Raw genomic sequence first — 25,136 nt, forward strand, 5'->3', positions numbered from 1 at the left:
CATCATTATCTATGAGGCCATCTGTTGTGGAAAATGAATTCAGCCTCATTTGCATGACTGATAAGCAAATTTTTTTTTATCTATTTAACAGAAGGTCATATGCCGGGGATTTGGAGCTGGTGAAAAAAAAAAAAAGTGGAGGAAAAAAAAAAGGCATCTCGAGAGGATGAGTGGGAGTGCGTGCATTAGAGGATGTATGTGGAAGTAAAACAGATCCCTCAGGCCTGCTAGCCTATCCTACTGCATTTGTCATTCCTGCCAGGGCGACATTTTTTTCCCCCTAAGCTTCTCCACACTAAAGAGAGTGAGAGCTTTTTCCCTGCAGTCTTCTTGAAGCCCCCCTGATTTTTTTTACTCAGTGTTGGTGGGTGTATTTTAATATATTTTTTTTTTTTTTTAAATTCCCTGGAACATGGGGTATCTTTTCAGTGTTCAATGAAGAAAAAAGCAGCCTTTTCTGGGTCTCTGTGGTATGCTTCTTACTCCTCATCCTTTCAAAGTTGTAGTAAGCCAGGGTGTTTCTTAACCATGCTGAAATGTCTTGCTTATGTTTAACTTGTAAATGGTTAACGGTGCAGGTGTGGGCTGTGTTTTGTGAAGGGTGGGGGTTGATTCTTGTAGCTAACTGGAAAGATTATTGTGATTTTTGCAGTCGTTCTGTAGCTTGTACTTAAATGTCCATTGTTTGCTCTTTTCAAGTTCTTCTGGCAATACTGTTGTGCAGCCGAATTTGGGCTGTAGAATAGCTGATAAAAAATCCTAAAGTGTGTGTTTACTATATGAACGCATAATGTTGCATGCATTAAGCATGTTGTTGTTTATATAAACTTGCTGCATGTTGGACGGTACTTGTTTGATATGGAGAACCCGAGACAAAAACTTCACAGATTGGAAAGCTCAAGTCTCCTGACAGCCGAGTACAATTAAATAAAAGATTATAAGATACTATGTTTTTACACTGAAACTACATTTGAAAAGTGGATTTGTACTTTAAAGGGGAACACTCATATAAGAGTAGTATTTTGAAAGAACACTATCTTAAATGTTTCGTATCTATAATAGTTCTTCTTTAAAGAGAACAAGCTTTGTAAATAAGGGATGGTTAATTCAGTTAACTCTCTGAAAACGTCACATTCTATACTTAAATTTTAAAATAGTTCAGATAAGTATGACTTTAGTCCATGTACTTTTAGTGCAAATTTGTTAATCTTATTAATTTAGTGCTAAAAAGTAACTGAAGAGTATAAAAGAAAACGTGTTATATTAGTAAAAAAGAAATTACAGTCTCTGATGGAAGAGACATTACACAGGTTTGCTTCTTTTATTTGTCACTAACAAAGATTAAACTTAATGGAACAGAGGCATGCCATTTTCTTCTGAGTGCTGAACAACGTGCACAGCCTTATCTATGCAAAGAGGAGGTTTTTTAAAACATTTTTTTTTGTTTTCTGCAGAAGTAGTGTGTGCATAAAAGTAGAGTTTTTACATGAAAAATGCTTTACATGGTTGACGATACTCCTTTTAGAGATATCAAAGGAGATATGCAGTACTCTCTTTCTTGCAAATAAATACACTTGGATTTTATTTCTAATCTACGGGGAATCTCTTTTTATATTTCGTACTTGCAACGGAGAAATGGTCGTGGGTGCTGAATTTCAGGTGGAGAGAAGTTTCACTTTTATTGAGGTCAGCTAGAGACCAGGTCTCTGACTTGTCTACATTAAGTAACTTACTCTAAATTACTTGATTAAAATTCCCCCCCTCTTTTTTTTTTGTTTTTTATTTTTTGTTTGTTTTAGAAAACACTTTGCAACAGATCTAGCAGTAACTTGTCGTGATAATCTATTGCCGATAGTTGTTTAAAGGGGTCTCTTTTCTCCTACCCCTCCGATTTCAGAAAGAGTATCTTTCTTGTAGATTTTTAAAAAGGAATAAGATTGAGTGCTCCTTTGGCATCCGCCATATTTATCATGCCTATTGGAATTTGCGGTGGAAGTTAGGTCACAGACCTAATTTCAGCCTCAGAGTTCAGTCCGGTGCAGCTCTGGCGGTGGGGCTGGGTGCTTTGCAGCGGTGCTGCTTTCCTCAGTGGACGTCAGCTGGAAGTAACGGGGTACTGTGTATTAGCAGGCTGTCTTACGGCACGCAAAGGTTGAGGTCTCCGTCTTCTCCCCTCCTCCCCCCTCCACTTGAATTGTCAGCATCTTCCAGAGGCTGCTGAATAAAACCTGGTAAACTTCGGGAAAAGCCTAACAGAGAAGACAGCCGGTTCCCTTCCCCTGCCCCCCCCCCCCCCCCCCCCAAGTTAATTACCGAGCTTGGTCGGATCCCTCCTTGCCACCCTGACATTTGACTGCTGCTAATTCACTGATTAATCTCATTAATGTGATTATAGCAGGATTTGGAGTTGGCTGCCATTGTTCCGCAGGCAGCGCCATTCAGCCGGGCTCTCGCCGCCCCCCTCGGCGCGGCGGCGCTGGCTCGGGGGCGGCGGGCGGAGGCGTTGTGCCGGCGGCCGGCCCGCGACGTTCAGCACCGGGAGCTGTCCGCCGCTGCCCGCCCGCCGCCCGCCCGCCCGCCGCGGGGTGACACCCGCTTTCATCGCCCTGATGGCTCTGCTCAGCCGGGTCAAGGCTGGAGAGGCTTTATGCCTCCTCATTAGGCGATGGGAAGACGGCGGGGGTAAAGCATCGGACCTCTGCCTTTAGATCCTTCGTCCTTTCTTTGAACAGCTGCCTTCGCCGCCGGTTTGTTTTCTCGGAGAGCCACGGGGCAGGGCAGTTGAAGCAGTACTTCCCTGCAGCCGTGCAATTGAGCTCTCAGGACGTGAGGGACATTACAGGTGTTGCCGTACTTAGCCAGACTTTTTCTTCCTAGCAAAAGAGCGCTTGTTTGAGCTAAATGCTTTCGTGTATCTCCTCTTTTGTGCACATAAACAACGTGTCCAGCTCAGCACCTCAAAATTACGTTTGCCCTCACCAGCACCACTGTGCCTAGGGTCTTTCCTGCGTCTGCACCGCAAATTCCCGTTTTCCGGAGTTTGACAATAGGAAGCATTTTATTGATTGAAGCTTGATCTGGAAGATCTTTTCAAGTTTTCATGATACGTATAAACGACTTTTGCAGTCCTCAGTTGCAACAGTATTTTATAGTCAGATGTGCAGGTTAGGCGGTTTTAAATCAGACTAGGAATAACTTCTTTAAGTAAGGCACTTTACATAGCATTAGGGCATGATCTGCTCTGCCCTATTTAGTATTTTTACTTTTATTATCTAGAAGTTACATTGTTATCGTTTAATAACTGCCAATTGCACATGCGCAGTAACTTTTTTTTTTTTTTTTAATATCTTCTCTTTCATTTGTATTCTTTATGAGCATGACCCTGTACTGGAAACTGAAGCCACACATTAAACTCTATTGTGTGAAGGATTTGCCAGGACGAGCAGTGAACTCCTGCAAATCACTAAATTAAAAAATACTTTAAAGACAAAGTGTTCTGCTGAGGAAAAGGTGGGATCTGTTAGAGAACACGCTACATTTTAAAAGATTTCAGTGTAGTAGATGTCAGGGAAACCTCTGCAGCCATTGCAATCTATGGATAAATAATAATTTACGTTCAAAACTGACAAAGTGCACTGAAACCGAAGAAGTCTGTTGCTTTTTTTTTTTTTTTTTTTTTTTTACTATACATTTGACTTTCACGTAGTTTTTCAGTCACTGATACCATATTCTTAACAGGGTTTCCTATTTTCTTTTCATTTCCTTTTCTTCCCATTTCTTTCCCACCCAAAATCAAAAGCCCAGTGAGTAAAGTATTGTCTCCTTAACTGCTTTAGAGAACTATACGTTTAAAGGATGTATAAAATAGGACTGTATAGGAACAGGTTTTAACAGTGACAGCCACAATATGCAGGCCAATTAAGGCTGCTCGTTAGCGGGTATATTCTTGTAATACTCCTGTCAAGCTGAAATTGTACTCCCTTATTGACAGTAGTGGGTTCGTCTGATGCTTGAATTCTGTTTTCTGTGTTTGTCTAATGTTTCAAGTCTCGTTAGAAACTGCTACCAGCGAGAAAGTAAAAGAAATGGAAGGTTTTCAAGCATGCTTTACCATAAATTTGCTAACCTGGCTAACTTAACCTTCAGGAAAAATACTGTGCTCTCATTAACGCTGTTTAAACATGACCTGCATCTCCTTTTCCCCATGGATAATGCGCGTTGACGAGACACAGGCTGGGGGAGGGAGAATCCAACCCACAACATTAAACCCATACCCTAACGTCTTATGGAGGATAATTAGGCCAATGAATCACCGGTCTTTTTTTTTTTTTTTTTTTTTCCACACCGGTCTTTTTGTAAATGTTTCTAATTTATGCAGTTGCCCCCCCCCGCCCCCTCCCCCCTTAACTTTCACCATACAGGATTTATATACATTCTGCCCCGATTAAAGCAAGTATTGGTTTTGTCTTCAGTGGGAGAAGCACCGGGCTATTTCTTTGTGTCATCCCGAAATCTGGACGAGATGATGAGGTTTTTTCCAGCTAAATCGCCTTCAAAAAGTTTTGAAAACACCTGCCATGATATGTGTGCCACATAGTCGCCTTCACTATCTTACTAAGGCTAGCCAGCATCTAACATAAGGAGGTTAGCTTTAGCAGAGGGAAAAGCCAAGCCTTGATTTTTGCAAAGCGAATGCGGTTGTCCAAAGATTCTGCATGTAAAACCTTAGGTGAGAAGACGCTGAGGTCCGTCTGTAGGGGTGTAGGCACCCCTATACACTTACAAATGGTCCCTTTCGTCACTAGCTGCGCGGGTGCTTCTCAGGCTACACTGATCTGGGTGGAAAAAACCCAAACTGACATGCCCTCGCTACGACGCAAACATGGTAGCTCTCCATCCCCGCTACGAGGAGGCTTTTCTCCCCGCAGAGCCGCTCCCCCTCCCCCCCCGTCCCCCCCCCGCCCTTGCGCGGCGCCCTCCGCGCTCCCCCCCGCACCTGCGGCCCGGCCGCGGCGCCGCTCCCGAGGGCTCCGCGCCTCGGCCTCGGGGGAGCCCTGCGAGTGCGGGGAGATGTAATCAGAGATGACAGAGAAAATGTAAGGGGAAAAAAAAAACCCACCCAACAAAAAAACAAACCACGAGCGAGGTGGAGATGGGGGGCGGGGGAAGAGCCACGTAAGTCCTTTTTTTGCTTTCTGAGGGAAACACTGCGTTTTCCACCGAAAGCGTGGAAGTCGTGAGGGCTCTGCTATTGTTAGTCCCTTTCCCAGCAGGCTGGCTGTCCTCTGAATCCCTGTGACAAACGCGCCCCCCCCCCCCCCCCAAGCCCCTCTCCTGCCATCGGAGCGTGGCCGTGGAGCTGCTGTGGCGGCTGGGGACGCGGAGGGCTGGTGCGCGGAGACCCGCGTGCGCTGCCGAGCGCGGAGCGGTTCCTGGCAGGGCTCGGCGGGGGGAAGGAAGGGGAACCGCCGCGGTCACCGACGTGTCTGGCCTCCACACGTCAGGCAGCGGGCTCGGGCGGGATTACCTCCCCGGGCTGGAGGAGGGTGTTCCTTGTGACTTTCGGGTCAGTCTCCCCCGCCTGAGTCGCGGCCGGCAGGGTCTGCCCGCGGTGCCCTGCCAGCCGCGGGGCTGCCCGCACCGAGCATCACCGCGCAGGGCGAGCCGCGGAGGGAAGGGAGGGAGGGAGGGAGGGAGGGAGGAGGAGGGAGGGAGGGATGCGGGAGGAGGGGGCTGCAGCAGCACAATGGCAATAAGGAGGGCAACGAAACCGGCAGGCGCGCGTGTGTGTGTACAGGGAGGGCGTGTGGGCTCTATGTGTGCTCTAGCCAAGGTCCTTCCCATAGGACACGCAGCCCGCCCGCGGGAACGGCCGCTGAGGGCGGGCAGCGGGCGGCGGGCGCGGCGGTGCCCGGGGCAGGGGCCGGGGCACGGCGGGGCTGAGGCCGCGGCGGGGTGCGGAACCGTGCCAATGCCGGGGGGTGCCGCCGCCCCCGCATAGAGCTCACAGCCTGTCACGCTGCTACCGAAATGACATTTCGGGGACGGGTTTAAACGGAGTGACTCCCCGCTGGCAGCCCGCTCCCGTCGCAGGGGCATCCGGCTGCCCGGGGGCGAGTCCCGCAGGGGGCTGCCCGGGGGCGGGCGCACGGCGGCGGAAAGCCTCCGCAGCAGCGTTGCAAGGCGGAGAGGTGCCTCTTGCCGGTTATTGTCTGTGTGACACGTTTAGTAACGCCGGCCCTGGCTAAGCGGAGACAGCAAGAGCCACAAAATCCACGTCAGATTGCTGGGGAAAACGCTGCTAAGGGGCACGTGCAAATCTGGCCCTTTTTGCGTGCTGCGAGCCCTTGTTTGTGTTCGGCAGTTGGTCACACAAAGTTGAGCGGCGCAGGTTACCGATGGTGGAAGGCTGCTAATCCTTTCCTCTGGAAATAGTTCATTTCTTTTGTTTCAGATGGTGTGAGCAGGTAAAATAAGCGAGGCTTCAGCAATCCCGCCGAATTAACTCTGTAAAGCCTGGAGTGGTACCCCACCGGTAAACCAGTGATGGTTTCCAGTCATTATTTCCTTTTACAGATACATTTAGAGGCCTAATTTTTGGGGTGTTTTTTTGGGGGGGGGTGTTGCTGTTCCGTAACGGAGACACCATTTTACGCCAGCAGCAGCGGCAGGGGAGTATTTTTAGCGGTCTCCCCTCGCGGGCGGCTGCGGCGTTTCTGCTTTCCCCTCTATTCGGTGGAATACAGCGCCGGCGCGGCGCCCCACGCCGCCGGGGAGCCCGGCCCGGGGCGCCGGGGAGGGCGCGGAGCGCGGCCCCGGCCCTGCCCGCCTCCTGCCGCGCCGGCGGGGGCTGGGCCTGCGCGGCCGCGGCGGCAGCGGCACCCGGGCGGCGGGGCCGGGAGCGCGGGGGTGCGTCGCGCCGCGCCGCTTAAAGGATGCGGGCTGAGGCGGGGTAAGTCAGCAATCTGCCACGGCTGCTGTTGTGCGGCAGGGATGTGGTCTCGGAGGGAACCCGGGCTGGATGCATGCTGCGCCGCCTCGGCTGCCGCCGGCCCCGCGCCGCGCTGCTGCGCTTAAATGGAGGTTACAGCTGATCCGTCAGCCACAGAGCTGCACGCATGCCCGTCTTCTCAGCGTTCAGTGGTGGCAACTTATTAATTTCTGCCTTCGACTTCAGGCCCGTTGGTTTCCTGTCTGAAAGCATTATTACTTTTGTCCATGTGGCAAAATAATTAGCATACAGATGAGAAGGGATCCTGCCTCTGAGCCTCAGTCGCAGGAGAAGATGTGCAGTGGAAAGTTGATTGGATGAATGGAGAACAAATGGTGGGCGTTCAAAAGCATTAGGAGAGTTTTGTTGTCGTGGAGCAGGTTTGTCAGTTTTCTGGGTGAATCTCGTAAGATGGAAGGCAGGGTGGCTGGTGCCGAGACGACTGCTTGACAGACTGTGGCCTACTTGAAGGTGCACGTTCGGACTGCATGCGTAGATAATTCATTTGGACTACTTTGTGTTGCAATTCTACGGCTTTCCTTTTGCTGTTCCCTCCAGGTAAATATGTCCTTTTATCACCGTGGTTGTTTGCAGGGTACTTTGCTGTTCACAAAGTGATGGAAAGTTCAACTCTTTGGGCAGTTAACAAAGGAATAGCTGGGTTTTCTGCTTCTTCCCACCCTGGCTCCTCAAGACATCCTCCTGTGCATAGAGCTGGAGGAGGCTGAGCAGCTCAGGGCCCGATCCTGCTCTCCCTGAAGTCAACGGGGAGTTTGACATTGCTTCCAGTGAAAACGGGATCGAGTCTCAGTGGTTGTTGTTTTAATAACGACTGCTGGAAATGTCAGATTTCTGCTTCCGATTTTCTAGAACAATGTGGGCAGACCTGTAAAATTGGCAACTACTGTTTCAGTGAAAGCCCAGAGGTGATTAGTTTTGATTGGTGTGGTATGCATTTTCTTGGCTGAAAGGAAAAAAAAAATGCTTATTTAGCACAAACTCACCAGTAATGCAAAAACTGAAGTTATTGATTGACAAATTACTAGTGATTTTCTCAGCTCCAAATTTCTCTGTTATATAGGTGGACACCTTATAAAGGCTGCATTACTGAAAGGAGAAAAGAAAAGAGGAAAATAAACAAGCTATCTTTGAATTACATATTTTATTGCCAGATCAGAACACTGAGTCAGACTGGAATCCCACTTCTCGAACAGAGCATCCATTGATAGGCATTTCTTATATAATTCTGATGCTGTATATAAAATATGGGGGGCTTTAACATTTAGTTACATTTGCTTTTTTCCTGTAGTCATTTAGGAATATTTTTATCCAATTTTAATGATTCTTAATCTCCATAAAAATGGTGATTTTCATTTTAACTGACCTAATTTTGAAACTGCAGTTAAGGTTAGGGTTAAGTAGAAATTATTATCCTTTAATTGTCTTTACATAGTTCTTGTGACTATTATAGAACAGTTTAATGAATGATTTGATTTGCTTTAATTTGAGAGGTGTGGGGTTTTTGTTACCTTTAATTATGTAGTTTTGGAGAACAACAGCATACAGTTCCAAATGATATTTAGTTTTTACCACTATCCTTTTTTAATTTTAATTGACATTTCAGTTTTCTGTGGTAGTTTATTTTCAAAAATTACCAGACAAATAAAAGTCTTTGTCATGTCACTCTGCAAACAAAAAAAAAAAAAAAAATTGAGCAAACTGTTAACCCTTAGTAGGCAGTTATCAGGTACTCCTGATGATTTATCAAGGTTCTTCAAGTTTGGAATGATAAGGTTAAACTTCGTTGCTGTGGTGTAGTCTGGTGAATATATATGTTTATACTTGTTTTCAATGTGACACATTTAAAAACAATTGAGGTGGCAACATAACACTTCTAACATTAGAAATACAGAGTGATGTAAGGCTGTATGCAATAAAACAGGGTTTTTCACCGGGAAAAAAAGTAATGATTATATTTTTCTAAAAACTACATGGATTTATCAAGTGGAACAAAGAGAAGAGTAAACAATAACAATGAGTAAATGCAGAATTTGGTACATTTTAAACTAATCTAAGAGTAGATTGAATTTTGTATGTATTTTACAGCCTGAACTTTCTGGAGAGTGAATGTTCTCCCCCCCCCCCCCTTATTTTAACCAACAAGGGCAATAGTTAAATACTGAACATTTGCAGTGGTTTCTTTGTTTTCGATTCAAATATTCAGTTATATGCCCACATTTTCAGAAAGGGCATCAGTTTTATCGTAGTAGTTCTTGGTTCATAGTATGACTTTGGTGTTTTACTCTACAGACTTGTATTTTACATATTATAGAATTGAGCAACTGTGTGTTTGGAGACAAAGACAATTAAGAAAGAAGAGGAGCTACTTCAGTGTATTCAGAGGTGTATTATTTCTCCGGATTTGTTTAGGACCATTTTTGAGGGCCTCTTTTTTTTCTGTTCTTTTCTATTTTGTTTAATTTTGTGTTGAGGAGATGAATAAGATATGGAAGGGATTATTTTGATTATATATACATGCATACACATATACGGCAATTTATGAGTTAGGCATAGAAACTTTGCCATATGAATGGCAAAAAAGGTACTGTTTTGAAAACTGTTCTTCTGCACCAGTCAGGCTTTTATGTGGACTCCAAAAGAATGAAAATATAATTCCCATCAGCATTTCCACGGGAAATCAGCATGGGCATTTCTTTTTAAGTGCATTGCACAAGCACATTTATAAAACAAAGTTCTCTGTGTTAGAACCTATTTCTTGACCAACTCTGAGGACAGTCATTGTTTTGTTGAGAAATTTGGTGGTGGAAATGTACTTTGATATTAAATACACATACAACACTGAATATCTGTATGGAAATACTGACTTTAATACCGATTTGCCTGAACTTGATAAATGTTTGCATCATGTTGATCAACTTTCAATAAAGATGTGAAGTTCTTGATAGTATAGTACAAGAAAACTTTATGGCTGTAGATTACTTACTGACCCTTTCTTTCTCATAAGAGGAGTGATGAGAAATCCTAATAAGATTATCAATGATGTTTTAAACAGAAGTGCAGCCAGATTTCTATGGAATGGAAATGGGTGCAGACCAGATAGCATCACCGTCTTCACGTATCCTAGATTAAAAAGTCAAAAGGAGAGCAAGTCAGAGCTTTTGTAGGTTGTTGACAAAGATTATGTCTTTAGAACCCTTCACGGTATTTCACTTTGATTAGAACCACTCTGCCTATTTTAACCATAGAGGAAAAAGCAGCAAAACGTAATGAAACTGAAATGAAGGGGAAACGTCTTGTGTTGGGAGGGGGAGTAGGATGTCGAGACAGACAGATGAAAACCACAATAGGGTTTTTGATCCCTTAAAAGGAAAACTAAATATTATTAGGTTGAATTTAAAATCTGATTTCAGATCAGATTTGCAGTGTATATACTAGTTCAGTATGTTTGCACTGAAGCTGCAGATGTGGAACACGGTCACCAAGTAATGAAACTAGCCAACTTGGTTGTGGAGGTAACCAAAGCTGCAGGGTGCTCCATAGAGATCCATCAAATCAGGTCTGGTATAAAACTGTTTGTTGGTTGTAAACATTAAGAAATCAGTGTTGCATCTGCCAGTAGACCCTTTGGTTTGCTGAAACTCCTATCTGCCTAATGCGCCTGGGCAATTGGTTTCAGAAACCAGTTTCATTCAGGATAGATTTTATGTATCTTGAGGGTCCATCATAACCAAATTGATTATATCTCTGCACCAGGCAAACTCATGAACATCTGTAAGATCACAGATTTCAACCAAACCAGCACTGGGGTCTATTATTTTGTGAAGTATTAAAAGTCTACATCTCTCATACCTTATGTCAGCATGGCATTTTTTATTCAGGAAGTTGATTAAAAAGGGCATGGTATATACTGCGGATGTATGTTCACTTGGCATAACTTCAGCTGTTCCAGTCTGAATCTGGCAAGTGCTGTCCATCACTAGGTGCAGTGGTGAAGAGAATCAGTGCAAAGCAGCATTTTTTTAAAAATTATTTTCATGATAGGTTTTAAGAAGGCTGCTGTTTTGTTCCTGCTTTGCATGAGCCTTCTTCTGACCTCAAAGGTAAGACAGCAATGAGCTTTTGGATCAGGCCTGTAATATCTTTTTATAGAGTGATAGGCCAAACATATTTCTCATGCAGCTCCAGTAAAATCAAAAGAAAACATCTCACTTTCTCATGTTTTTGTAATTAATAAGATTGTTTACAGACAGAATGTAAGGGAGAGTATAGTAACCATACAAAAGAGCCTTTAGACTGCTCACTGAATGGCTATTTTTTTCCAGTCTCTCTGGTGATGTTTCCCCTTCCTCCCTCCCTTCCCCCCCTCTCGATAGAAATGGTGATACTTACTTGAAAGATGTAATGCCACAATATTTATATTGCATATCATTAGCCTGCTTTATTTTCCAAGGGAAATTCTCCTCCTGTCTCTAGCCAATACCAGAGGATACTACCAAGGGAATAAAATTTTATGCCTAATTTTAGTGTTCCTCTGCCTAATGTGGTGTGAATAAGTACCATGTTACAGCATTTAACCTAGTCCATCTTTTTCACTTCCTGAACAGTTTCTTGGTTGAAATAAAATAGCCAAAATGCAGAAAGAGAAGATATCCAAGGTTTGTTGTGAGGATAAACTGTAGGGACTGCTTGTTCTTTCTTTTGGAGTAGATGCTCTGGAATTCCTTCCAGTGCTGCAGCAGGGCACTCTCTTGTGTAAGGAATACCCTTGAAAGGGGTTCCCCAAGCCTCTTGTGATACTGTGAGTCAGTGGCTCATCCCTTTATTTCTTACCTCCTTCCCCAGAATTAGTTGTTAAATCAAATGTCTTAATTTTCAGCACTGGCTATTTGTTTTAGTAACATTTTCAGAGATACTAGCAATTCCTCTGTTGTCTGAAGGCCCATGTTTAAATATGAAACTATGTTTATAACAACTTTGCACACATTGTGGCTGTCACGTCCCATGCATAAATATTCAGGACTGTTTTTTGTGTATGTGCATATTGAGGAAGAAATAAAACTACTATGTCATAGAAAACGATAAGGTTGAGTGCAGGGCTTTTTATTTTCTGTGTATCATTACAGTGCTCTTGGTATGTCTAAGACAAGTTGTTATAAATTCAGAATGGTATTTCTGCAGTGTCTTGGTTATGCAGCATAGTTTGATTTAAAAATCCGCAAAACAAACTGCTTGGGCTTGGAGTTGACACTACAAAGTAACGCTTGTGTTTTTTCAGCACGTGCACAGATAAATTCTGTTCCAGGTCTTGCTAGGAAACACCCAGAGTTTACGCAGGTCAAGTTAAACTATCTTCACATGTAGGAATAGTTGCCTGTTCCAGCAGTGGTAAGATGCCTGCACAGGTGGTATGTTACCTATTCACTAAGAGAAACAAGTTTACTAAATTCATCAAGAATTTCATAATCCTTTGACCCTTTGGCTGTGACCAATCTGGTCCCAATCTCAAACTCCAGTTTTCATCAAACTCCAGATTTCATCGCTTCTAGTGATGAAAAAACATTTTTCTCAGTCTTTTAAAATGCATGTTTGGATCTATCTGAGCTTAAGGACATTACTCTGTTTGGAGTTACTGGACCTCCTTATTCCAGGAAGGTAGCATACTTCAGTCCTCAGGGATAGTAGGTGCGGGCCAGGCTGCAGCATTCTCACAAGAACTAAGGTGATTTTTGGGCATTGCAAGTTAAAGATGCAGAGGCCGTGATGAGAGGAATGAGTAACAATGTCACGGCAGGGAAAAAGAATCAAACATTCAATTAAAAGGAAGCTGCGAGTGGAAAAACTGAAGTTCTATTGATCAATATACAGAATTTGATGCTAAAGTAAATTAGAACTCCATGACCATTGGACATAGACCTCAAAAAAGAGAAGAAAAAGAACCTCAGAAATGGCTATGGACAGCAAGTTTGTTGAGAAGGCGTACACAGAGGAGTCAGGAGGCATACCTGGATGGAAGTCAGGGATACTTCATGAACCTGAAGACCAGCTGGAAAAGCAAAGGAAGCTCAGGTAGGTTTTTTTGCATATGCTACTTCTGCTTGTCTGTTTTTCTTTTTTTTGTTTTTAACTTTCTTTCACAGCCCTAAGAATTCATCCCTTCTCTTCAGTTCTTCCATCCCTCTCTTAGAATAGTGTCGAACTATAAGGGGACAGGGCGCAAAGAAAATGCCTTTCAAATAGCCAGTTTATTTTAACAACACTCCTATATGCACTGTCAATCGTAAGTTTAAAAAAAAATTAAGATACAGTAGGCCACACCCAGTATTCATAAATGTGTCCTAAATATACATAAATGTATGCAGGCAGATAGAATTTCTGTGACTAAATATCAGTTCTTTGCATGCAAAGGCAAAACCAGTGGCACTGAAACACATACCTTAGTATGCCATTAAAACAGATGGGAAACATAAGACTGTTTGCAAGCAGTCTTGTAACTGGTCACCAAAACTGTGTTTTCTGTGAATAAAATGTGGACATGTAGTATGAACCTTCATACATGCAGTCCCTTGGTTTCTGAGAGGAAACCAAATTCAAAACATTTATTTTTTATTCAGGGAAAGAGAGACATTTTGTTGTTGGTTCAGAGAACCTACTCACTGAATTAAACAGTAGCAGGTATCCATTTCCATTTGTGGATTTTCAGGTTGATCTTTGCATGAACATCCCCTTTTACCTTCAGGATGTTGTCAGCATTTTTCAGCATGTATTCTTTAAACTTTGAGTGTCTAGGAAGGCCTGTTTTACTTCTTTTACAGTGTGCTACTGCCTCACCTTTATCAGCTCTGGAGAAGTGCATGTGTCTGGGTGAACTTCAGCTGCTCTGAAGAACCTTCTCAGGGATCTCTGCACTTTATGAACAGATCATTGCCTGTTCAGTCATAGTTACTGCCATGTTTTTACAGCTGGTATATGTGGTAGTCCATACCCTATACGCCAGCTCTTCAAAAGGTGACAGACTTAAAGTAGCCATCATTGATGGACTTTCTGAACTGCTCACCACAAGGCTGGCTCATTTCATATTTTATGAGAAAAAAATATATGTGAGAAAAGGATGGAGATTTTTGTCTATGACATTTCTAATCTAACAATGCCTTTTTTGTTTTATTGTTGCTTATCAGTGACCTTGCTGAGAAGGAGCAGATGATGATTAGAAGAAAGAAGAGAAAGAAAAGGGTAGATCTTTTCTATAGGTCCGTTTGGCCTTTGTGACACAACACACTGGAGGAAGGGCACACTTGAATAGTTTACCTTGAAGACCGAGCATCCTGATTTAGCAAATGCAGGCACTCCAAAGCAGTATGGAATGAAACACCCAGTCATTTCACTGCAGCAGCCACTGTGCTTCATAGACAGCTCTGCAGAGCCGGTCTCATCCCATATACCTTCTTTCTTTGCCTCCTACCTGCCTAAGAGCCAGCACAGATTGCCACAGTGTTAATTCCAGCCAACTCCAGTGGAAAATAAGGTCATATGACAAGAGTGCACATATGTTAATGACTCATGCACCCTGCACTTCGTATTTGTGATTTTATATGTTGTTTGTAACAGTTAATAAATTTTTAATTTGTGAAAACTGTGATGTACTTGTTCTGTTTAAAAAACTGATATGGAGCGCCCTTTTCCTATACATGCACTTCTTGTGAAATTCAGTAAAATGTGGTTAACTTGAAATTCAGTTCTTTAGCAGTTGTAAGTGTAGTTTACTCAAAGACCAGAACAAGCAGATTCAGAGCAGTACTGCCAATACCACATACCAGAGTATGCTTCTGGGGCTTCCAGAAATTGTATTCAGATTGACTCCTATAATTGCTCTTCTGTGTTCAGAATCACCAGTCTTTCTACTCTCAGTGAAAGCATCTTCATTTTTGTTTAATACTCATCAGAAGCCACTAAGCAATCCCTATATCTTTGTTTCCAGATGCCAGGTAAATCACTTCAGGAACTAGGAGAGAAAAGATCGAGCAGCTTTTTGAGAATTACAGTTAATAAAGTAACTGTGTCTTTATAAATATTGTGATCTAGAAAACTGTCTTTGCATTACTGTATTGCAAATGGTTCCTAGAAATGTGAGCTCTACATAGATTTCTTAATTGCACAGAAGTTAGTGAGCCATCATCACTTCATGCAGCTACTCAAAAGTCTCACTTGTGTTTATGTAGCTGGAAGTTAAGAGAAGCAGAAATGGGATACCTTGCTTACTAATTTTCTTGCTTTCCTATACCGTGCAAGGGTCATAGTTATTATACCTTTATAATAATGAAGTTCACTGTAGATTTGTCAATACCAAGTTGCTAACCATGGGTAGCATCAGGGTTTACAGGTTCCCAGAGCCAGTACCTACTAGTTTCTCAGGGTATTTTGAGGCATTTCCATTGAAAGGTTGATATAAACTCAGCACACAATTACAGGAACTGGAATTACAATCTCCTGTATCTAAAAGCTTTGCTGCTGCTATTGACTGTGCTGGATTTGCACCATGATTGTTCCAATGGCTAAATATAATGAGTCTTACTGTGTTTAACCACTTGAGGAATACTTGCACTTCATGACAAGTTTTATTTTCTGCCTCCATCATCTACTTCTCCTCAGTTTTCTTTCTTCAAAAATCTGCTGATAAAATTGAAGCTCTACGCATGCAGGAAAAAGACGTGGTACCCTATGAAAGAGACATAAGAACTATAGTGATTTTTTTCCATATATGTTTCTAATGTTGTTATAGACTGAGTATGGAAAACTGGAAGCATGAAAATGGGGAAATGAAGGAAGGACCAGGGTGTCTCAAAAAAAAAGCAGAAAGGAAACAGTCATTGGGGGAAGCTGAGCCTAAACTCTTAAAATTCCTTAGGCAGAGTTCTGGGGTCCCACAGTGCATTGCCAAGTATTTCCCCCAAAATGTCAGCAAATTGCATTAACTATCCCAATTCCAAAATGCTTCTAGTAGAGTCATTTGTGGAGAGCACTGTATTTGTATGGGCCTTCATAAGTGCCTCTTACAGAGTTCAGGGAGTGTCTGGATGATGCTCTTAGTCATATGAGTTAGTTTTAGGTAGTCCTGTGAGCAGCAGGGAGTTGGACTTGATGATCCTTGTGGGTCCCTTATAACTTGAGATATTCCTTGATTCTATAAGTTTGTGATTCAAGATAGCATGAGTCCTAGACAAACTGCATTCTCAAGAGCTGTTGAGTGGCACAACTGTTACTTGGAAAGGTTTCTACTGTAGGCTGGACTTCAAAATAATTTGCTATAGAAGGCCTTTTCTTACTCATCTGTAGGATTCTGATGTACGGATGCAAATAAGTCAGGAGATTCCACCTGTGCCTTGTTTTGGCCAGCTGAGGGATGAAGAGAAAAAAAATTGAGGACTGGAAACTGAGAAGCAAAATCAGTAGCTTTCCTGACAAATTTATCATTGATACATATTAGGACTTTTCATATATGAGAATTACGGAGTTCAGATCATAGCTTAATGTTTTTAAAGAAGAAATCTTGACCTCAGTTAACTGTAACCCTAAAATGACTAAAAAATGTCTCAGTTAGTGTTCACACATACACGTAACTGTTATTTTTCTGCTGAAACATCAAAATGTTAAAGCCATGGTAACAGCAAAAAGAATTTGCCAGACAGCTATATTAGTACAAGGAGACAATACATTTGCATGGCTACGTTTACAGAGCCAGTGGCCTAATCCTGTTCCACTGAAGTAATTGAGAATTTCTTCAGGGGAATAATGCATTTTGTATTAGTTTCTAGGTTTTTCAGCTGTTAACTTACTTTTCCAGTACGGCTTTCAGAGCAATTCAATTTAAGATATAATTATTAACCCATGCTTTATCAATTGAATTCTTGATTGCTTTATTATTTTTGCCCAAAGGTCTGAGTACCAAATTTGAGTTTGGCATGTCACTGCTGTAAGTAGTTTCTTGATCAACCATTACCTTGGTTGTGGTAAGCTTAAAAACAATCTTCCCCAAGAGATATCACACCCATGCCATAAGCCAAGAAGTATTTTACTGTCCTCTCTAGAGGCAGTTTGCTGCACCTGTTTACAGGTAGCCTGAAACAGTAATGATCAAAACAGTATCAAATTGAAAGTCACAGGGTATGTTATTAATCAACCTTTCTCTTTACTAAGCAATGTGTAACTGCTGCGTTCATAATCGTTTGTGATATGATCCTGACTGCTTCTGGAAAATAATCTTGCAAATATATTCAAGTGTTGCCTCTTTTCCTTCATCTTCCTTGAAGTCTTTTTGCTTGCCTTGAAGTGTGCATAGAGATTTTACTCAAAAAATCTGCATGCAAATGAAGAGCATACAACTGCTTTAAGTGCATAAACTCTTACATGCATCATACAAGACAATGGATAAGTTTGAATGCATTGCTGCAAATCTTGAGAACCAGCTACATTATCTATTAATAATTGCAGATGTCTGCCAGGAACACTGGGAGGAGTCTTATGCTTTAGAAAACAAGATGTCTGTTTCTAGACAGAACATAGCAGAAAAAAATCCTGAATCTTGTACGACATACTCATCTGGGTGCTCACATTGAACTTCATAGGTCTATTCATCTGCTGCTCATAGGTTAAACTTAAATGTTTACAGAATTAGGACCTAAGCATTTGAATCAGAGATCAAGTTCACTACCTATATGAAGTTTTGAGACAAAGTGAACTGCATATTCTCTTAAAACTGGAGAACTTTTTGAGTTCTTGTTATAAAAAACCGTAAGTAGGACACTAATGGAAAAAAAATCACAGTATTTCTCCTTCCAGAATGGTTTGGTTTTCTATTAGAAATGGCTTTTTTAGTACTTCCTTAACTTATGTTAAGTATATATATATATATAATAAACTACTATTAAATCAAAAATACCTATGGTTAAATCAAATGATCCAGTTGAACTCATATGACTTCACTACTGTTTGATTTTCCAAACATCTAATTTTAAATTAACAAAAATGAATAAGTTAACCTCATACATTGAAATTTTTCTGGAGCTGAAATTGGAAAGATTTATGTGATACTGTCTCCTACAAGTTTACTTAGTTCAGTGGCGCTGAGATCCGTGCATCCCTAAATTCTGCCTAGCATGACTTGTTTTTCCAAGTGCTCAGAAGACATGGCTTTGGAAGCCTCATGTCTCTGGAAGCCTCATGTCTCTGGTTAGGAGACATGAGAGGAATGGATTCTTTCAACATGAGGCATCTGCATTTGGGCCTGCATGGTCAAAAAATTGTTTTCAATAAAATAACTGTAATCACTTGAGGTTCATTTACAGTTGTAGAGATTCCTGGTTTGTCACTGTACGGCAGAGCTGTGGAAAATAGATTTGGATACACCTCATTGCTTGTGTAACATTGTGCAACTTCTTTTGTCTTGTGAAATGCTTTTGCAAATTATAGATAGCTTTGCATATAAATTAGCTGTACACTGCTTTGCAGTACACTCTTACCCCAGTCCTTTTGCCCTTTCTGCTCTTTTTTAGATCTTACTAACAGTCATTGCATCTTTTCTAATATAAAAGACACTTTGCAAATTGACAGCGTGGCATGAGAGCAGATCTGCAAGTGTTACCACTAGCATTTCTAACCCAGGCTACTCGCTAATTTTAGAGGCTTTTTTTTAAAACCGTTACTATGGGCCAGCAAGGAAAAGAAAGTGAGGAGGGAAAATAAGAACAGGCTCTGCTTGGTGGTGGTAAATAGTATGATGTTTTTTAGATCTGTGACAGACACTACTGCTTGAAGGAGTTTCAGTTTGATGGTACCACCTGAAAAGTAATCTGAAAGAGAGTAACAGGAGTAAAGGTGTTAGATGAGTCTTTACTAGCCTTTGCCTGATGAACTGGGTGGAGGGCTGTGAATTTATTCTCATTCCACTCAATGAGTTTTCTCTCTTTTCGGTCACCTACTTACTTGTCAATAAGCCAGTAAGAGTATGTCTCCATCAAAATGGTCAAGTATAGGTGAAGGGTATGCAAATATACCTGAGCTGGCTTTAATCACTCACTTTGTGCTGGAATAGCTGTAGAAGGTGCAAGGTGGTTGAGAAGATCCTCAGTTATTTTGTTTTTTGTTTTTGTTTTCTTTCTTTTCTTAAAGAACTGGTACGAGTCTGCAGCATGAAATTTTATGAGACTGATAGACTTACCAAGATAAGCAATACAGTTGATTGAATAAAGCATAATTCATCTTTCCCTCCTGTTGTGTGATTTGCAGGTAGGCTTTTTTGAGAGCAAGTTGATTATTAAGCACCTGAGATAGCATGTTATGATGAAGTGACATAAAACATTTTTAACTAATATGCCGTAATGAAATGTTAAAACTGTGTATACTGATCTAAGAATTAAAGAAGTATAGAAGTAACTGTTTTATTTGAAGACAAAAGTAAAACAGTATTTGTGACAGCTAGTCCTTGTAGTTAACAGCTCATCTAAGAGCTTACTGTGATATAAAGACCATATTGTGTATAATATACAGGTTCATAGAAAAATTGGATTGGAAAGGATATTTGGAGGTCCAGTCCAATCTTCTTCTCAAAGGGGTTCAAATCAGAATAGAGCCATAATAAAGTCCAAAGTTCAGTCTACACAACAGCATGGAAATATAATGGAAGTATGTGAGAGGCTGTGAGAAAAATAAAGAAGTGTATTTAAATCAGCTTCTCTATCTCTATTTAAATGTGATGATAGAGTATGCTGCTGTAGCTATACTGACTTTACCCAGTGTTGCCACGTACAGGTAATTTTATTTCTGGCATCTCCACATGTCACTGGGAATAGAAACATCCCTAGAGCCAAGAGCCGACTCTTATGTTGGATCAGATGGTGAAAGGGAATCCACAACATCTGCACAGGTCAGAAGGGTGGGAGGAGAATGCAAGTTGAAGTCCAGTGTCACTGAAAAATATCTTTTAAAAAACCCTCTACCTACCTTCTCTGTTTTGAAAAATAATTTTCAAATGAAATTCTACTTTTAACTATAGAAACACATTTCTATTGCAAGTTAGAAAAGATACAGTAGGAATCAGTTCAACACCAATGGGGAGATACCATGGTTGGCTAAATAGGTCCTTCCCATTTTAGGTTCTTTTAATTTAATTAAAAAAGTGACTTTATTTTAATTTAATTTAATTCATTTCTTTCACAGAAATTGAAGTGAAAAGTGTGAAAAAAGTTGTAATGTCGAGAGGAGTGGGACAAAACAGGGAGTGGTGCAGTTCAGTAAACACAGTTTAGGAACAAAACTGGGGTAGGACAGTTCAGATTGTTTGGCTTGGTTGTTTAATAAGTCTTCATTTTGTAGTAAGGAATACATTGGTTTCAGTATGAGTAGTGACACTGTGGAATAATGAAAGCAAGGAATTTTTGTGTTTCCGTAACAAAGCATGCTGCTCTGTCTCCTGCTTACCTTTATGCTAGGCAATGTTGACCCTAAGCGTTCTTGGATTCACAGATCAGAGATGACACTGAACTGCCTGATACAAAAATAAAATGGAAAAAAAATAAGGTTCGATTTGCTGTGCCTAGGACACAGATAGGTTCATTTCACTATAGAGAGACAAAAATTCCCACCTTGGACACAGCTAGGACATTAAGGATCAAACTCTTCTCTTTGTAGTGCTTGTGTAAATTCAGTCTGTCCAGTGATTTTACGGGCTCTTTTGAAAATATCGAGGTATAGCTGCAAGAAGAACTTGAATAACTTGGAAAGGACTGAAGGCCTGGCAGAATGTCAGGTGTGAACACAGACTACAGCTACAAATTTTTTACAAATAAAAAAATACATACTTTAAATTAAAAATCAAAATTTGGGAAGTCCTTTTAAAGAGACAGCTTCTTTCACAAAAAGTTCTACTTTTTATAGCAGACCTTCAGGCACATTTCTAACTTCTATATACTCTTAGGTTTGACATGATTTAGCAGTTTATAGAATCTCCACTCACCTTTAAGGTTTTGATTTTTTTTCACATGCTATCACACATGCAGTGACATCTGTTTTGCACTTTTAGTTAAAATGAGATTGTTCTCAGCAATGTCAAGAAGAGATAAAGATGGAGTCATAGGGGATAGTGAGATGTGGAATCACTTGAAACTGTATTTTAAGGCTTTATGACTGACAAAGCAGGTGTGCTTTTTCTTCAGGGACCATCTTTTTCTTGTGTGTTTTTACAGCACTTAGCACAAGGTGTTCAGTTTCATGACTTGGGCTGCTAGCAAGAATAACATATACATGTTAGACATCCTGTAGAGACAAGACTGCTATTTTATTGTGAGTCAGGGTCAGCTGTGGGTGAAGAACATAGTGCTGACTTCTCTGGCTAACCTGTGGGAAATACAACTTAAACCTTGTCTCTCACTGTGGATTTTAGAGTGAAATAATTATGGGGCAGTGTTTTAAAAAAGCAAATAACAAAATTACTCTTTGTGTTCTCCGTATCAGTAACTACAAAGCCAAAACCAGCAGAGATTGGTTTGTGTATAGTTACAGATACTGTCGATGTCTTGTATATTGATGCCATACCGCTGAACTTTCCATCAACAGTCGTGTTTTACATTAGTATGTTCAAGAGAAGAATCAGGCCCACTGCTGGTAAGATAAGATACAGTATTAGAATTGTAGGTGAGGCACAATTCCCATTTACCTCAAATGCAGGTGTGTAAGTGATCCTGTGCAGGGAATTGCTGAAGATGGGCTATTCCAAACCAGGACATCTTTTTGATGTACAGTGTGCCACATACTGAAGGCTCAGTGTGCTTTCATCATTCCAGACAATTTCAGTGGTAATCATCTTTGATTTTTGTAATGTAGGGGTGTAGATCTCTGTGGCAAGCTGAAAATTCAGCAGAAGTGTTAGTTAATTATAAAATTTCTGAATATATGATTTTGCTAAAAATATTCTTGAAATGAAAGTGTAGGAATATGTCAGTCTCTAGTCACAAGCTACGGTTGTTATTCATTCTTGGAATGAGTGACACTGTTTGTTTCTTGTACCCTAGGAAAAACTATGTGGTTACTCAGTTTTATAGATAAGTGGTAGTGAAGAAAAAAAAAAAAATTTATCTTAAAAAAGCAGAAAAATACTTCTAGTAATGAGGTAGTACTATCTGATATATTTGATGTTGCTTTGGGACAAAGAGATGGGCTAGGTGACCTTTTGAGGTCCTGTTTCCTGTGACTGCATAGCTACATAGCTCCTGTGACCAGAGAAACAGAAAAAGCAGTGCAAGTAAGTGAAACTAAAGGATTTGACTATTGAATGAGGTTGATCCTGCCTTTCAGTAAATGTGGAGCAGGTAGAGACTATCACTGCTGCAGATAACTGGTAATGATCTAGTCACAGCGGTGTGGAACTTGGTGCCGACTAATTTATCAAGGTGCAATGTGAAAAAAGTCTAAGCTCTGATTAATTTAAGCTTTGTTTTGCGTCAATATCTTAGGAAAGTAAACACTTTTGAGAACTAAGGAAGTTTTGTAGGGGAAAATAATGCTGTGAGACTACAAGTCAGATTCTAATAAAAATAAATGCAAATTTGTACACGTCTGTCAGAATTAGTTGCATCATGGTAGCTGTGATAGTCTAGGACTATCATAATGGACAATTTTAGAGAGAAGGATAACTATCTTATTTGTTTATTCTAGCTAATATATTTGGAAAAAAGACAAATCTTTGAAAACTGAAGCTCTTCTTTGATTCAGATTCTCTATCACAAGTTAAAAAGGAAACAGCTGTGGTCTAAAAGCATGAGAATTGTAAGCATGGTGCAATGGTCCCCCCAAGTCAATCTCCACATAAATACTAGAGCAACTTGCAGTCATTGTGATCTATTGGCTGTTTAATGTTTGTATTTTGGTAGTGCCTAGGGTATCAACCGATTTAGGGCTTAAGGAGAGGTTCCTCAAATATGGTAAGTATATGTCCTCTTTCCTAATTTGCACTCAGGGGATGTGAGCTGGAACTGTGAGTCTGTGGGGATTGATCTTTAAGCAGGACTCTTCTTTCAATTGCATCAGAGGATGACGGTTTTCTTACATCTAATATTTGTGATGGGAATTTAGAGATCCAAAAGTGAAACATCTCAGCACTATACATGTTTGCAGTAGTGGCATAGCTCGTTGTCTGCTAGCCTGTTTTGATTATTGGTTGGGTCTCCACTGTACATGTCCAAAGAGACGGGCAAACTCTACACATGATAGTTACTATTTAAAGATTGATCCTTTATTCTTTAGACAAATAGAGAAGGCAAATAGTTTGAGCTGGTGAGGAGAGAGAGAACACGAGATGGTAGTTGACTCTGTTAAAAATGTGAAAGAAAGGATTTCTGCAACAGGCAGGAGGAGCTTCAGGACAAGTGAAGTAATTGTTACATGAGATAGTGGATCCTGTGGCCAAACTCTGATAGCAGATAAACATGCCTGTTTACATTGGTGGTTTACCATAGTAGTCTATTAGTGACAAGAACTTTGGTGCATAGGGTTGTTGTGCTTGCTATAAGCAATTCCGTGTCAAAATAGTGCCAAAACTGAGTTGACTCAGACAACCAAACTGCTGTCATGCTGCATATGTAAATACTGCACAACTCTTTTCCCCAGTTGTGCAATTTTTTGCATTTTGAGTGGCTTCAGGAGGCTGATTGTCATTTTAAGACTGCAGCTGTTGCTGGGTAACAATGCAGGAAAAGGAAAGCCTTGCATTTTTATTCCAAACAGAGTACAGGTATTTGCATATTCTTATTTAAATATTTCAGATAATTGCATTAGAAATTGAGAAATCTGTGTATCTTACTGGCTGTCATAAACACTCTCCAATGACTGGTTCCTTTACTCAGACATCCAAAGCTGTGCCACCCAGAAAGCTCACCTGTGCTTCTGGTGTTCTTCAACTGCTTGTGGCTTTAGCAACGTGGCAGACATGACCTGGGCAGGTGAGTTCTGTAGATCAGGTCTTTCACACAGATGTGTTGGAAATATGTTATTATTTTCCATGTATCTATTTTCCTTCCACCCAGAATTTTCATTTGAAAATATCAGTTGTGTTTCTGTTATGCAATGATGCTTGTTTAAAAATGGAAAATAACTGAATAAAAGACCACATGAAGCTATAAAAAAATAGGTCCTCTTTCTGCCCTGTATAATGCAATAGCTGTTACTGAGCTGACATAAGGATAACTGAGGGCAAAATCTGGCCCCTCGAGCTTCTGTGATTGCCTTCCCATCAGCACTTTCTGCAGTGTGGAAGACAGACCGATCAGCAGAATCAGGGCTTCATCTTCTGAGCGGCATGTTGTCCTTGAACCTCCAGGACAGCAGTTGGGTCATACTGCAGCTGAGAGTGATCATCACTCTGCCCCAGCCCACGCACGGAGAGTTTTGGCATCTGCTTCCAATGAAGCCCTTCACCTTCTCCCCTGCTATGAGCAGAGATGTTGCTGTGACAGATGCCTGAGGTCAAGGGGCACTGGAAATGTGTGAGAAAGGGCTCCAGAAGAGAAACCAGCTTTAAACACTGAATGATTTGTTTGGCTTCCGTTAAAAAAAAGAAAAAAGCCCTGCACCAGGAAGCCCAGTGCTTTGCTTTAGCACAACAATAAGGATAACAACTGTAATTGGAACAAATGTCTGCACTTTTGTAATTAATTAATCATTAATTGCAGTGAACATTTTATAGGTCACAAATTCTTAAAGTTAAATGCTCCTGTTATGTGAAGCAGGTATATCCAAGTCATATATCAGTTTGCTATATTGATATTCACCATTAGTCAGTATTTTGAGAGGAAATGCACTTTAGTAGATGTCTCTTGGAAATGATTAGTGTTGGCTAGAACTAAGTATAGTGCAGGTGGGAGTGTTCAATCTCTCAACCAGTACTGCTCATGCACTGTAGTGCTGGCAAGGCAGTTCCCCTACTATGCCACTGTTGAATAGCAGCTATAATTTTGCTGCAAACTGAGTAGTGCTTCTGTGACAGAGATCACACCAAGGACTGTAAGTAAGATCTTTACATTCATTTATGTCTTTTATCCTAAACTGGACAGGGACCAAATGCTTAGAGGTGAAACACCAA

General features: G+C 41.2%; 1 protein-coding gene across 4 annotated transcripts in view; it reads left to right on the top strand.

Moving 5' to 3' along the window:
- Positions 1 to 204: 204 nt before the first annotated feature.
- Positions 205 to 25,136, top strand: part of MYT1L (myelin transcription factor 1 like) — a 314,516-nt gene continuing 289,584 nt past the window's right edge. For 2 of the 4 annotated variants that reach the window (XM_074861646.1, XM_074861642.1), the window contains exon 1: positions 6,883 to 7,549. The gene's annotated coding sequence lies outside the window, so the exon portion shown is untranslated. Of the gene's footprint in view, positions 471 to 6,860; positions 7,550 to 25,136 lie in introns of those variants that run through there. The other 2 variants (XM_074861644.1, XM_074861643.1) reach the window with 2 other exon arrangements.

The sequence above is a fragment of the Strix uralensis genome, chromosome 3 (genome assembly GCF_047716275.1).
Source record: "Strix uralensis isolate ZFMK-TIS-50842 chromosome 3, bStrUra1, whole genome shotgun sequence".
NCBI lineage: Eukaryota > Metazoa > Chordata > Aves > Strigiformes > Strigidae > Strix > Strix uralensis.